This window comes from Triticum urartu, chromosome 1 (genome assembly GCF_003073215.2).
Source record: "Triticum urartu cultivar G1812 chromosome 1, Tu2.1, whole genome shotgun sequence".
In the NCBI taxonomy this organism is placed as follows: Eukaryota; Viridiplantae; Streptophyta; class Magnoliopsida; order Poales; family Poaceae; genus Triticum; species Triticum urartu.
Genome location: NC_053022.1, coordinates 437,712,697 through 437,726,161, shown reverse-complemented (window position 1 = coordinate 437,726,161; position 13,465 = coordinate 437,712,697).

Below are 13,465 nucleotides of genomic sequence, written 5' to 3'. Positions count from 1 at the left end.
AGTTGCATGTTCGGTATGCTAGGGATGCGTGGCGGACGAACGGGTTGTGTATCCGGGTCCGTCTCGTCGTTCTGAGCAACTTTCATGTAGAAAGTATTTTCATCCGAGTTACGGATTAAAAGATATGATTTTCTAAAGATTTAAATCATTTTCTGATTTTAATTAGTTATTTAATTCTAACATTATCCAAAACAGTGAATGATGACGTAGGCATGACATCAGAGTGATGTCAGCAGGTCAACTGGTCGATTGACCAGTCAAACAGATAGGTGGGTCCAGTGGGACCCACATGTCATTGTCAGGGGCATTAACAGAGTTTTAAAACTAACTAAACGGGTTAATTAGCAGGTGGGGCCTAGTAGTCAGTGAGAGATTAGGTTTTAATTAATTAATTTAGTTAATTAGCAGTTTATCTATTTGTTTTTATTCTTTTTATGGCCAGGGGCCCGCATGTCAGTGGCAGTAGCTGCCACGTCAGCATAATTGACTTCGGTCAACGTGGTCAGTTGGGGCCCCCAGGCCCACAGGCAGCGACCCAAGAGGTGGGCCCTTGTGTGCCAACTCAGCGGAGCCGCCGGAGTAGCTCCGGCGAGCTCGCGCGCAGCGGCCGAACGCCGGCGAGCATCGGGACTCGCATACGGGGCACCAAATCGGGTGCGGCCAGGCTCTCTGGAACGGCCTCTTCGTGCCGCGTCTGATGGAGGGGAGCACGACGGCGGGGGTGGCCGGAATGGTCGTCGGCGACGAGCGCAGCGGGCTGCAGTTCGGGCGCGGACAGGGATCGCGCTACGGGGCATTTGAACGGGGCATGTTTGGGACCGAACTGATGAGCGCGTCGAGGCGCGTCGAACGGTGGAGGGGACTTGGCCGGAAGCAGCCGGAGACAGCGGTGGTGAGCGGCGGAGCGGATGCAGGAGTTCGGGCGTTAGTGGATCCAACGCTAGGGGGCACGGGAAGGCGTGTGCGTGTGTGCGTTGGGTTCTTGGGAGCACCAGGAACACGATGTCGTGCTCACGTGAGCCCGACGGAGATCATGGCCACGGCGGCGAGGCGATCTGCGGCGACGTGCTCACGGCAACGGCGACAGGGCAGCTACGGTGCACGAGGGGGCTAACGGAGATGGGAGGGAGATGGGGAGCTCATCGTGCGGCACGCAAGATGGCCCTTGGGAGTTTAATAGCAGAAGAGTCGACGGCGCTCGTCGGAGATGCGTCGGGGATTCGAGGAAGAAGACGAAGTCGGGGCAGCGTTCGTGGGCGCCCGGCGTCCTGCGGCTCGTCGGGGAGGCGTAGTCGAGGGAGGTGGAGCGAGCAGACACGTCGGAGAGGTGCGGAGGTCGCGGTGGCCGCGAGTTCTACGGCGGCGAGGCCATGGCAGCGTCGGATGTGGTGGGAATGAGGAGGAGAGCGAGGTGGATCTGAGGAGGGAAGGCACAGGAACCGAGGCGAGAGTGGGGCGAGTGAGAAGGGAGCCCGAGGGGGCGTGGCGTCGGCGTCCTTATCCACCTCGACGCCGGCGAGCGGGTCCGGTGGTGACCGCGCCCTGTAGTGGCGCGCGACCGAGGAACGGGAAGGGGGGTGCGGTGCGGGGAGCTGGGCCGGCTGGGCCGACCAGGCTGGTTGCAGGCCAGGGGGGCAGGGGCTGTGGCCGTGCGGGTGGGTTGGTCGGTTTGGGACTGGCCTGGCTAGCAGCTGAGCCGATTGGCCCAATGGGGAGGGGGGTTTCTCCTTTTGTTTTATTTTCACTCCTTTTTATTTATTTTCCTTTTCTGTTTTATTTAGTTTAGGGCACTTAGGTATTTTGTAAAATTGTGTCCTCTACACCATAATTACCAGTGCAATATTTGGCACCCACCGAACATTTTTGTTTCAACTTTTAAAAACTTTTGTTGTTTGCCATTTTTCTGAATTGATTTTTGGATCGGTTTGAACTAACAAAGGTTTAGCAACAGTAATCACCGATGACATGGCATCATTAGGAGAGTTTTACTGTAGCCTAATTATCCAGGCGTTATAAATCTCCTCCACTACAAGAAATCGTGCCCTGATATTTAGGAGGTAGAAGGAAACAGTGCGGGGTATTCATCTCGAAGACGATCCTCGCGTTCCCAGGTAGCTTCGTCTTCAGAGTGATTTGACCACTGGACCTTGAGGAACTTGATCGCCTTCTGACATGTGCGACGTTCAGCTTGGTCGAGAATGTGGACCGGATGCTCTTTATAGGAGAGATCTTGTTGCAATTCGAGCACTTCATGATCCACTGCTCGGATTGGGTCCTTGAAGCATCGGCGGAGCTGTGACACGTGGAACACATCGTGAACCTGAGAAAGGTTCGGTGGATGCTCTAGTTGATATGCCACTTTTCCACGCCTCTCGAGAATAGTGAAAGGACCAATATAGCGGGGAGCTAGCTTTCCTTTGATCCCGAAGCGGTGAGCACCCTTCATTGGTGTAACTCGAAGATAGGCCTTTTCGCCAGGTTGATAGACCATGTCTTTATGATGACGGTCATACTGACTCTTCTGACGTGACTGAGCAGTCTTGAGATTCTCGCGAATAATGCGAACTTGTTCTTCGGCCTGTTGGATAATATTCGGACCAAAGAGTGGACGTTCCCCAGTTTCTGACCAGTTCAGAGGGGTTCGGCACTTTCGCCCATATAACACTTCGAAGGGGGACATCTTCAGACTAGCTTGATAGCTATTATTATAAGAAAACTCGGCATATGGAAGAGATTCCTCCCATTTCTTGCTGAAGGAAATTACACAAGCTCGAAGCATGTCTTCGAGAACTTGGTTGACACGTTCAACCTGTCCTTGCGACTGAGGATGAAACGCAGTACTGAACGACAGGTGCGTTCCCATAGCTTCTTGGAAACTTGCCCAAAATCTTGAAGTGAATAAACTGCCACGGTCTGAACTGATAACCAGTGGAATACCGTGAAGTGAAACAATTCTGGCCATGTAGAGGGTAGCAAGCTGACTAGCAGTGATTGTCTCTTTGACTGCCAGAAAATGTGCAACTTTAGAAAGCCGGTCAATGACGACAAGAATAGCATCATTACCTTTCTACGATTTGGGAAATCCAGTGACGAAGTCCATTTCAACATGGTCCCATTTCCATTCAAGAATAGAGATAGGTTGCAGAGTTCCAGCAGGCCTTTGATGCTCTGCTTTGATACGGCGACAAACGTCACACTCAGCAACATAACGAGCAATGTCCTGCTTCATATTAGACCACCAGAATCTTTGACGAATATCCTGGTACATCTTGGTACTACCCGGATGGATAGATAGAGGCGCATCGTGAGCTTCTTTCATAACCTCTTGTGTCATATCATTGTTTATCTCTGAACATGGCACCACTAGGCGGCCTTTGAAGTACAAGCCGCCATCGTCGGCGATAGTGAAGAATGAGGGCTTTCCTTCTTTTAGATGGTGTTTAATCTTGTGGGCTTGAGAGTCATATCCTTGAATTCTCTTGATGGATTCCAAGAGATCTGGTTCGACGGCTAGGGTATTGTGGGAACCCTGGGAAACAACGCGGAGGTTCATCTTGCGGAACTCCGGGGGAGGGGGAGCGAGTGCACCAGGAGGAACAATATGAAGGTTCAGCTTTCTAAACTCTTCGACAAGCGAGGGCTGAACTTTGTGAACCTGGAGGTGGTTGCAGTAAGACTTGCGGCTCAAGGCATCAGCCATTACATTAGCCTTGCTGGAGGTATAGGATATACCCACGTCAAAGTCTGCAACAGTCTCCATCCATCTTTGCTGACGGAGGTTCAGATCTGGCTGAGTAAACAGATACTTCAGACTTTGGTGGTCGGTGAAGATTTCGCAACAATTACCGAGAAGGTAATGTCGCCACTGCTTCAGTGCATGAATGACAGCAGCAAGCTCGAGGTCGTGAACTGGGTAGTTTTCTTCGTGAGGGTGCAGTTGACGAGAGGCATAAGCAATCACTCTGCGCTCTTGCATTAGGACACAGCCTAATCCTTGACGGGAAGCGTCGCAGTAAATGACGAAGTCCTTCTTAGTATCAGGTGGAGCAAGCACGGGGGCAGAAGTCAACTTGTCTTTGAGCGCCTGGAAACTTTCCTGACACTTGTCTGTCCATTCGAACTTGACACCCTTATGCAACAGATTAGTCAGGGGCCTGGCAATCTTGGAGAAGTTCTCAACGAATCGACGGCAATAGCTGGCGAGACCGAGAAAACTTCAGACTTGCTTCACATTCTTCGGAGGAGTCCAATCGAGAATAGCCTGAACTCGTTCAGGGTTGACGGCAATACCATCCTTGGAGATGACATGCCCAAGATAGGTTACTTCGGGGAGCCAGAATTCACACTTGGAATACTTAGCATACAGTTGATGCTCTCGAAGCTTTTCCAGCACAAGACGAAGATGTTCAGCATGTTCTTCTTCGTTCTTGGAAAATACAAGGATATCGTCCAGATAAACCATGACAAACTTGTCGAGGTAATCCATGAATATATAGTTCATCAGACGAGAGAAGGTGGCGGGAGCATTTGTTAAGCTGAATGACATGACGGTGTACTCGTATGATCCATACCGAGTCACAAAGGCGGTTTTTGGGATGTCCTCCTCACAAACACGGATCTGGTGGTAACCCAACCTCAAGTCGAGTTTGGAGAACACTGATGAGCCATCCAGTTGATCATAAAGATCATTGATCCGAGGAAGAGGATATTTATTCTGAATGGTAGCTTGGTTTATAGGACAGTAGTCTTGGACTAATCGGTTTGTCCCATCCTTCTTCTTAACAAAGAGAGAAGGTGCTCCCCAAGGAGAGCAACTTGGGCGAATGAAACCTTTGACAAGAGATTTGTCGATTTCCTCCTTAAGCTCAATGAGTTCATGCAGTGGCATCTTGTAGGGACGTTTAGCTATAGGGGTGGTGCCGAGTTTCAAATCGATGATGAATTCGACAGCTCTAGCAGGGGGAATCCCTGGAAGTTCTTCTGGGAAGACGTCTTGGAACTCACGAACGACGGGAATGTTTTCAATGCCCTCGAGTGGTGCAGCGTTCAACGCATTCAAGGCATAAAGACGTGCCTCGGCGTTCTGAACTAGATGAGCTTGGTAAGCAATTATTTCATCAGAAGGGTGTAGCAGATGGACGACCTTAGTGGTGCAAACTATAGAAGCAGTATGCGCTTTCAACCAATCCATTCCCAGAATGAGGTCGATGCTACAGGACTTCACTATGATGGGAGAGGCAAGGAATTCCAGTCCTTCAATTTCAACGGGAACATTGTGACTAACCATAGAGGTTTGACACTGGCCCGCAGGGGTGTGTACCACAATCGCAGTGTTCATCTCTTCGTATTTAATGCCATGCATGAATGCAAACTCAGCTGATATGAATGAATGCGATGCTCCCGTATCAAATAAAACAGATGCTGGTACTGAATTTACGAGGAGTGTACCCATCACGGTAGCAGGCTGGTCTAGAACTTCATTGAGATCAACATGGTTGGCATGAACACGACCATAAGACTTGGCACTGTTGTTGCGAGGCTGGTTGCTTCCACGGCCAGTTGCTGGGAGGGCCAGTTGATTCTGGTTCTGATTGCAATCCCTAGCACGGTGACCTGGCTGACCACACTTGTAGCAAAGACCATTATTAGGAGTGGGAACAGGAGCTTGTGGTGGTGGAGCTGGAAGTCTTGGCTGCCTAGTTGGAGGAGCAGGCAGACGAGGTGCAGCATAGGTTTGCCTTGGGGCAGGTGCATTCGGCTGGTACATGCTGTTGGGAATCCATATCTTGCGCTTCTGCTAAGAAGGGCCCGAAGATGAGCCTGTGTCACAGCTCCGCCTGTGAGAGCTCTGGTACTCCTGCAGACCAGTTTCGACATTGATGGCCTTGTTCACCAGGGTGGCGAAATCAGCAAAGTCATGCACTAGAAGTGCGAGCTTGATGTCAGCTTGAAGGCCATCACGGAACTTCTCCTTTCTGCGTGCATCAGTTGCAATGTCCTCTTCAGCATAGTGGGACAAGTCAAGAAACTCCCGTTGATAAGCTTCAACAGTCTTGTTACCTTGGGTGAGGTTGTGGAACTCACGCTTCTTCCGGTCCATGACTCCCTGAGGAATGAAGCGAGCACGGAAGGCAGCTTGGAAGTCTAGCCAGGTGATGATTGTTCCAGCTGGCAGAGTATGCCTGTGGCTGTCCCACCATTGAGCTGCGGGACCTTTCAGGAAGAAGGAAGCAAAGGTGACATAGCTGGCAGGGGCTACATCAGCAGACTCCATCTCATAGGTGATGTCACAAAGCCAGTCATCAGCATCCAGAGGCTGAGTTGAGCTGCGGTACACGGTTGGGTTGAGGTGCATGAAATCCTGCAGAGTCACTTGGGTTGGCTGCTGGTCCATATTGGGGCGAGGAAACTGAGCCATAATATTCTCCATGAACTGACGATTCAGCTCAAACTGTTGCATCATCCCAGCCATGTACTCAGGCGGTGGTGGGGCGTTGCCACCACGACCACGACCACCTGGTCTAACCATCCTGCTAATATATAACAGGGGTAGTTCAGCATCGAGAAATTTGCAAAGACAAGAATCATTCATGATGAAACATGCACAATGAAAGCAGCACGATAGATACTACATAGTAGGTCGGCATATCTTACAAAAGAGATCATGTCTAGAGTTCGGTACACAGAGACCAGTACATAGACTAATACATCATAGGCGGCACGCAGGCTCGCGGCGAATGCACCTAACACTAACAAGCAAGCCTACATCAGTCCCAGGAGGAACTATGGAGGTAGGTGTAGCCTGACAGCTGGTAGTGACGCGAAGGGAAGACCTCCACGCGAGTAGCCTGGGGTCCGCAGATACTCTGGTGCGGAACCCGATGCGCAGGTGGCAGGAGAGGACCAAGCGCGGGAAAGTAGCCTCCCACATCTGGCCAGCCGACGCCCTGGGGCATCACGGTCCTGGCAGGGTAGATCGCAGAACGTGACAGATCACCAGATCGGACAGAGGGGTGCAACAGCGTCAGAGCACGGTAAAGGTGCTGATGAGTGGTGTACAACTCGTGGCGAAGAGCTCGGTTAGCTCGATCCAGCCCATCAGCATGCAGAACCAGGTTCTGATGGTAGAAGGGCTCTCGGGTGACAGTGGAGTAGGCAGCAGTGTAGTAACCCTCCGCACCAACATCGATGCGATAGCAATGTGCTTGAAGGGGGAGGTATCCAACTCCTGATACTCTCCACGAAGACGTGTCAGAGCAGCATAAGCAGCATCATGGACCGCCATGTCGATAGTCAATCCAACACCATGAGCAGTGTGCAGCACGGTAGTGGAGTCATACTCCCGAGAGTAGAGGTGGACGATGCACGGTACTGCTCCTGGTTGAAGTCCTGATACTCCTCATAGACGGTGTACTCAGGGTGCCAGCGATAACCCAGATAGGTCATCATCTCAACCAACACAGCAGGTGATCCTGAGGCACCAATGGTCGTCGTGTGGCGCACGACCTGCCTCGTGGGTTCCATCTGAAAACAAAGATGTTTTCACAGGAGTCAAATGACAATGTGGATAATGTTCAAATACTACTCTAAAGAATAACTAGGGCTTATCCAACTTTGGGGTGAACGTGGTCATGGGATCCTAGTGTTAGAGTTAGTAAAATCGTTTAACCCGAGTAGGAGAGAGTTCAGAGTCCCAGAGTAAGGATCGAGGAGTAAAAGATCCTAATGCCACCCAGATGGCGATGTGGGCCCGTAAGGCATACAGCCATGTTAGTAAAAGTTTTGTAATGTCTAGACTCAACTTCGGCCAAGCAGTGTGGAAGGGGAATTCCTACAGGCAGTCGGCTCTGATACCAACTTGTGACGCCCCCGGTTCGATCGTACACTAATCATACACGCAAACGTGTACAATCAAGATCAGGGGCTCACGGGAAGATATCACAACACAACCCTACAAATAAAATAAGTCATACAGGCATCATATTACAAGCCAGGGGCCTCGAGGGCTCGAATACAAGAGCTCGATCATAGACGAGTCAGCGGAAGCAACAATATCTGAGTACAGACATAAGTTAAACAAGATTGCCTTAAGAAGGCTAGCACAAACTGGGATACAGATCGGAAGAGGCGCAGGCCTCCTGCCTGGGATCCTCCTAACTACTCCTGGTCGCCGTCAGCGGGCTGCACGTAGTAGTAGGCACCTCCCGAGTAGTAGTAGTCGTCGTCGACGGTGGCGTCTGGCTCCTGGGCTCCAACATCTGGTTGCGACAACCAGGTAGAAGGGATAGGGGGAAAAGAAGGAGAAAGCAAATGTGAGTACTCATCCAAAGTACTCGCAAGCAAGGAGCTACACTACATATGCATGGGTATAGGTGTAAAGGCCATATCGGTGGACTGAACTGCAGAATGCCAGAATAAGAGGGGGATAGCTAATCCTGTCGAAGACTACGCTTCTGGTAGCCTCCGTCTTGTAGCATGTAGAAGAGAGTAGACTTAAGTCCTCCAAGTAGCATCGCATAGCATAACCCTAACCGATGATCCTCCCCTCGTCGCCCTGTGAGAGAGCGACCACCGGTTGTATCTGGCACTTGGAAGGGTGTGTTTTATTAAGTATCCGGTTCTAGTTGTCATAAGGTCAAGGTACAACTCCAAGTCGTCCTGTTACCGAAGATCACGGCTATTCGAATAGATTAACTTCCCTGCAGGGGTGCACCACATAACCCAACACGCTCGATCCCATTTGGCCGGACACACTTTTCTGGGTCATGCCCGGCCTCGGAAGATCAACACATCGCAGCCCTACCTAGGCACAACAGAGAGGTCAGCACGCCGGTCTAAATCCTATGGCGCAGGGGTCTGGGCCCATCGCCCTTTGCACACCTGCATGTTGCGAACGCGACCGGAAGCAGAACTAGCCCCCTTAATACAAGAGCAGGCTTACGGTCAAAAATCCGGCGCGCGCCACTCAGTCGCTGACGTCATGAAGGCTTCGGCTGATACCACGACGTCGAGTGCCCATAACTGTCCCCGCGTAGATGGTTAGTGCGTATAGGCCAGTGGCCAGACTCGGATCAAATACCAAGATCTCGTTAAACGTGTTATCTTGAAATAACCGCGAACGCCGACCAGGGCCAGGCCCACCTCTCTCCTAGGTGGTCTCAACCTGCCCTGTCGCTTCGCCACAAAGATCCACTCGTGGGTACTCCTACGAGCCAACCCGTCTTTTAGTCATCACATGTATCATGTATAAAGTATATAGTATATACCCGTGATCACCTCCCGAGTGATCACGGGCCGATAGTATAGCATGGCAGACGGACAAGAATGTAGGGCCACTGATGATAAACTAGCATCCTATACTAAGCATTAGGATTGCAGGTAAAGGTAACAACAATAGTAGCAAGGACAGGCTATGCATCAGGATAGGATTAACGGAAAGCAGTAACATGCTACACTACTCTAATGCAAGTAGTATAGAGAGTAGAGTAGGCGATATCTGGTGATCAAGGGGGGGCTTGCCTGGTTGCTCTGGCAAGAAAGAGGGGTCATCAACACCGTAGTCGAACTGGGTAGCAGCGGCGTCGGTCTCGGTGTCTAGCGAGAGTAAAGGGGGAAGAAACAATAAATATAATGCAAACAAATGCATGATGATGCATGACATGACAAAGCGTGATGCTAGGTGTGCCCTAACGCGGTACGAGGTGGTACCGGTGAAGGGGGAAAACATCCGGGAAAGTATTCCCGGTGTTTTGCGTTTTCGGACAGATGAACCGGACGGGGAAAGTTGCGTGTTCGGTATGCTAGGGATGCATGGCGGACGAACGGGTTGCGTATCCGGGTTCGTCTCGTCGTTCTGAGCAACTTTCATGTAGAAAGTATTTTCATCCGAGTTACGGATTAAAAGATATGATTTTCTAAAGATTTAAATCATTTTCTGATTTTAGTTAGTTATTTAATTCTAACATTGTCCAAAACAGTGAATGAGGATGTAGGCATGACATCAGAGTGATGTCAGCAGGTCAACTGGTCGGTTGACCAGTCAAACAGACAGGTGGGTCCAGTGGGACCCACATGTCATTGTCAGGGGCATTAACAGAGTTTTAAAACTAACTAAACGGGTTAATTAGCAGGTGGGGCCTAGTAGTCAGTGAGAGATTAGGTTTTAATTAATTAATTTAGTTAATTAGCAGTTTATCTATTTGTTTTTATTCTTTTTATGGCCAGGGGCCCGCATGTCAGTAGCAGTAGCTGCCACGTCAGCGTAGTTGACTTCGGTCAATGTGGTCAGTTGGGGCCCCCAGGCCCACAGGCAGCGACCCAAGGGGTGGGCCCTTGTGTGCCAGCTCAGCGGAGCCACCGGAGTAGCTCCCGCGAGCTCGCGCACAGCGGCCGAACGCCGGCGAGCGTCGGGACTCGCATACGGGGCACCAAATCGGGCGCGGCCAGGCTCTCTGGAACGGCCTCTTCGCGCCGCGTCCGATGGAGGGGAGCATGACGGCGGGGGTGGCCGGAATGGTCGTCGGCGACGAGCGCGGCGGGCTGCAGTTCGGGCGCGGACGGGGATCGCGCTACGGGGCGTTTGAACAGGGCATGTTTGGGACCGAACTGACGAGTGCGTCGAGGCGCGTTGAACGGTGGAGGGGACTTGGCCGAAAGCAGCCGGAGACAGCGGTGGCGAGCGGTGGAGCGGACGCCGGAGTTCGGGCGTCAGTGGATCCAACGCTAGGGGCACGGGAAGGCGTGTGCGTGTGTGCGTTGGGTTCCTGGGAGCACCAGGAACACGATGCCATGCTCACGCGAGCCCGACGGAGATCATGGCCACGGCGGCGAGGCGATCCGTGGCGACGTGCTCACGGCAACGGTGACGGGGCAGCTACGGTGCGCGAGGGGGCTAACAGAGATGGGCGGGAGATGGGGAGCTCACCGTGCGGCACGCAAGATGGCCCTTGGGAGTTTAGTAGCAGGAGAGTCGACGGCGCTCGTCGGAGATGCGTCGGGGATCCGAGGAAGAAGACGAGGCCGGGGCAGCGTTCGTGGGCGCCCGGCGTCCTGCGGCTCGTCGGGGAGGCGTAGTCGAGGGAGGTGGAGCGAGCAGACACGTCGGAGGGTGCGGAGGTCGCGGTGGCCGCGAGTTCTACGGCGGCGAGGCCATGGCAGCGTCGGATGTGGTGGGAATGAGGAGGAGAGCGAGGTGGATCTGAGGAGGGAAGGCGCAGGAACCGAGGCGAGAGTGGGGCGAGTGAGAGGGGAGCCCGAGGGGGCGCGGTGTCGGCGTCCTTATCCACCTCGACGCCGGCGAGCGGGTCCGGTGGCGACCGCGCCCTGTAGCGGCGCGCGGCCGAGGAACAGGAAGGGGGGTGCGGTGCGGGGAACTGGGCCGGCTGGGCCGACCAGGCTGGTTGCGGGCCAGGGGGCAGGGGTTGTGGTCGTGCGGGTGGGTTGGCCGGTTTGGGACCGGCCTGGCTAGCAGCTGGGCCGATTGGCCCAGTGGGATGGGGGGGTTCTCCTTTTGTTTTATTTTCACTCCTTCTTTTTATTTATTTTCCTTTTCTGTTTTATTTAGTTTAGGGCACTTAGGTATTTTGTAAAATTGTGTCCTCTACACCATAATTACCAGTGCAATATTTGGCACCCATCGAACATTTTTGTTTCAACTTTTAAAAACTTTTGTTGTTTGCCATTTTTCTGAATTGGTTTTTGGATCGGTTTGAACTAACGAAGGTTTAGCAACAGTAATCACCGATGACATGGCATCATTAGGAGAGTTTTACTGTAGCCTAATTATCCAGGCGTTACAGGTGGTGAGGATGACGGCGGCCTCTGGGGGGAGACGGTGAGGTTGCTGACGTCCACACCGGCAGAAGACGGCGGCGAAGTGGGGCGACGGCGAACTGGGGAGACGGCGGCGAGGGCGAGGGATTTGGGGGAGAAGTGGTGGCCGGGAGGAGGGAAACCGCTGTTTAAGTGAAACGTAACGGTAGCGCGTTCCTAAAAACGCGCTATAGCTAAGTTAGCTACAGCGTGTTTACTGAAACGTGCTACTGCTATTCCTTTCTCCTTTTTCCCTTTTTCATTTATTTTTCTTTACATTTTATTTTTTCTTTTCTCCTTTTTCTATTTTTTTATTTTCATTTACTTATCTACTTGTTTTTCATTTTATTTTATTTTTGTTAGCAGTAGCCCCTTACACATAAACGCGATGCTACAACAAAATTAGCGACAGCGCTGTTTTTAAAAGAGCGCTACTACTATATGTAGCCGATCGGCTTAGCGGTGGGAATTTTTGTAACAACGCTTTTACAACGGGACGCTACTGCTATATATGTATCTGCAACGCGGTTATTTAGCGCGCGCTACTGCTGTCTAACAGTAGCGCCCTTTTTTAACATGCGCTACTGTTAAAGTTTTGTGTATAGGCTTTTCCCTAGTAGTGTCAGGCAGACTTATTCGGAACACCAAGCAAACAGCCTTGAGACAGATGCCGGGGAAGGTCCAGGCCAGGCAAATTTTTGTGAGTCCTCCCACCAAACTAGCCCTAACCCCTCAGGCCCCTCCCAATGCTCCACCGTGGACAGGTGCTAAGCATGCCACATAAGCGAAAAAATGACATGGCACTATATTTAAGAAGGAGAGAGAGTACTTTGGTGACCCCAGGAAGAACCAATGCTAAGCGCAAAAACCTAGGCAAACTACTTAAATGAAACAATTTGACCAATACATGAAAGACTTGAGGTGCTAACTCATTAAATAATGTGTGCTTAGCAACAACAAGCTAAGGGCATCTCCAGCCGCGCCCCCAGGAAGGCCTCCCCAGGCGATTTTTTCGCGCCGGCGCCAAAAAAACGGTCCAGTCGCGCCCCCAGGAGCCCGATTTTCGCCGGCCTGGGCCGAAAACAGCGCCAGCGGACCCAGGCCGAACCCGGCGCGCTGGGGGCACCCGGGGGCGCCGGGGCGAACTGTTTTGGCGCGAAACAGCCACGGGCCCGCCGCGTCAGCGACACGGCGCCTCGTCTTCCCCCAACGGCCTCGGTTCCCGCGGGGAATCAATGCTAAGGCTGCCGCCGGTCAGCCTTGCCATTGATTCCTCACGGGCGGCGCGTCACGGGACGGCGCGCCGACGCCTCCCCTCCCTCGCACGCGTACACAGGGGTGCGGCGCGGCTATATAGCCGGTGGCCTGCACTCGCCTGTGCCCACACCAGCCCCGCCCCTCGCCGCCGCCCAGCTCCTCCCTCTCCCTACCTCTCCCGAGCGCCGCCGTCCAGCCCCTCTCTCTATCTCTCTACCTCTCCCGAGCCCGTCGCCATGGCGGAACGCTACCCCGGAGACGAGGCCGTCGCCAACGGCTTCGGCCACCGTTCGCTCCGCGAACAGGAGTCCTGGCTCATGTTCCAGGCGAACATCCCGGCGCCGCCAGACATGCGCGCCGGGCCGACGGGGTGGAGGCTCAGCGCCGGGGGAGTGCC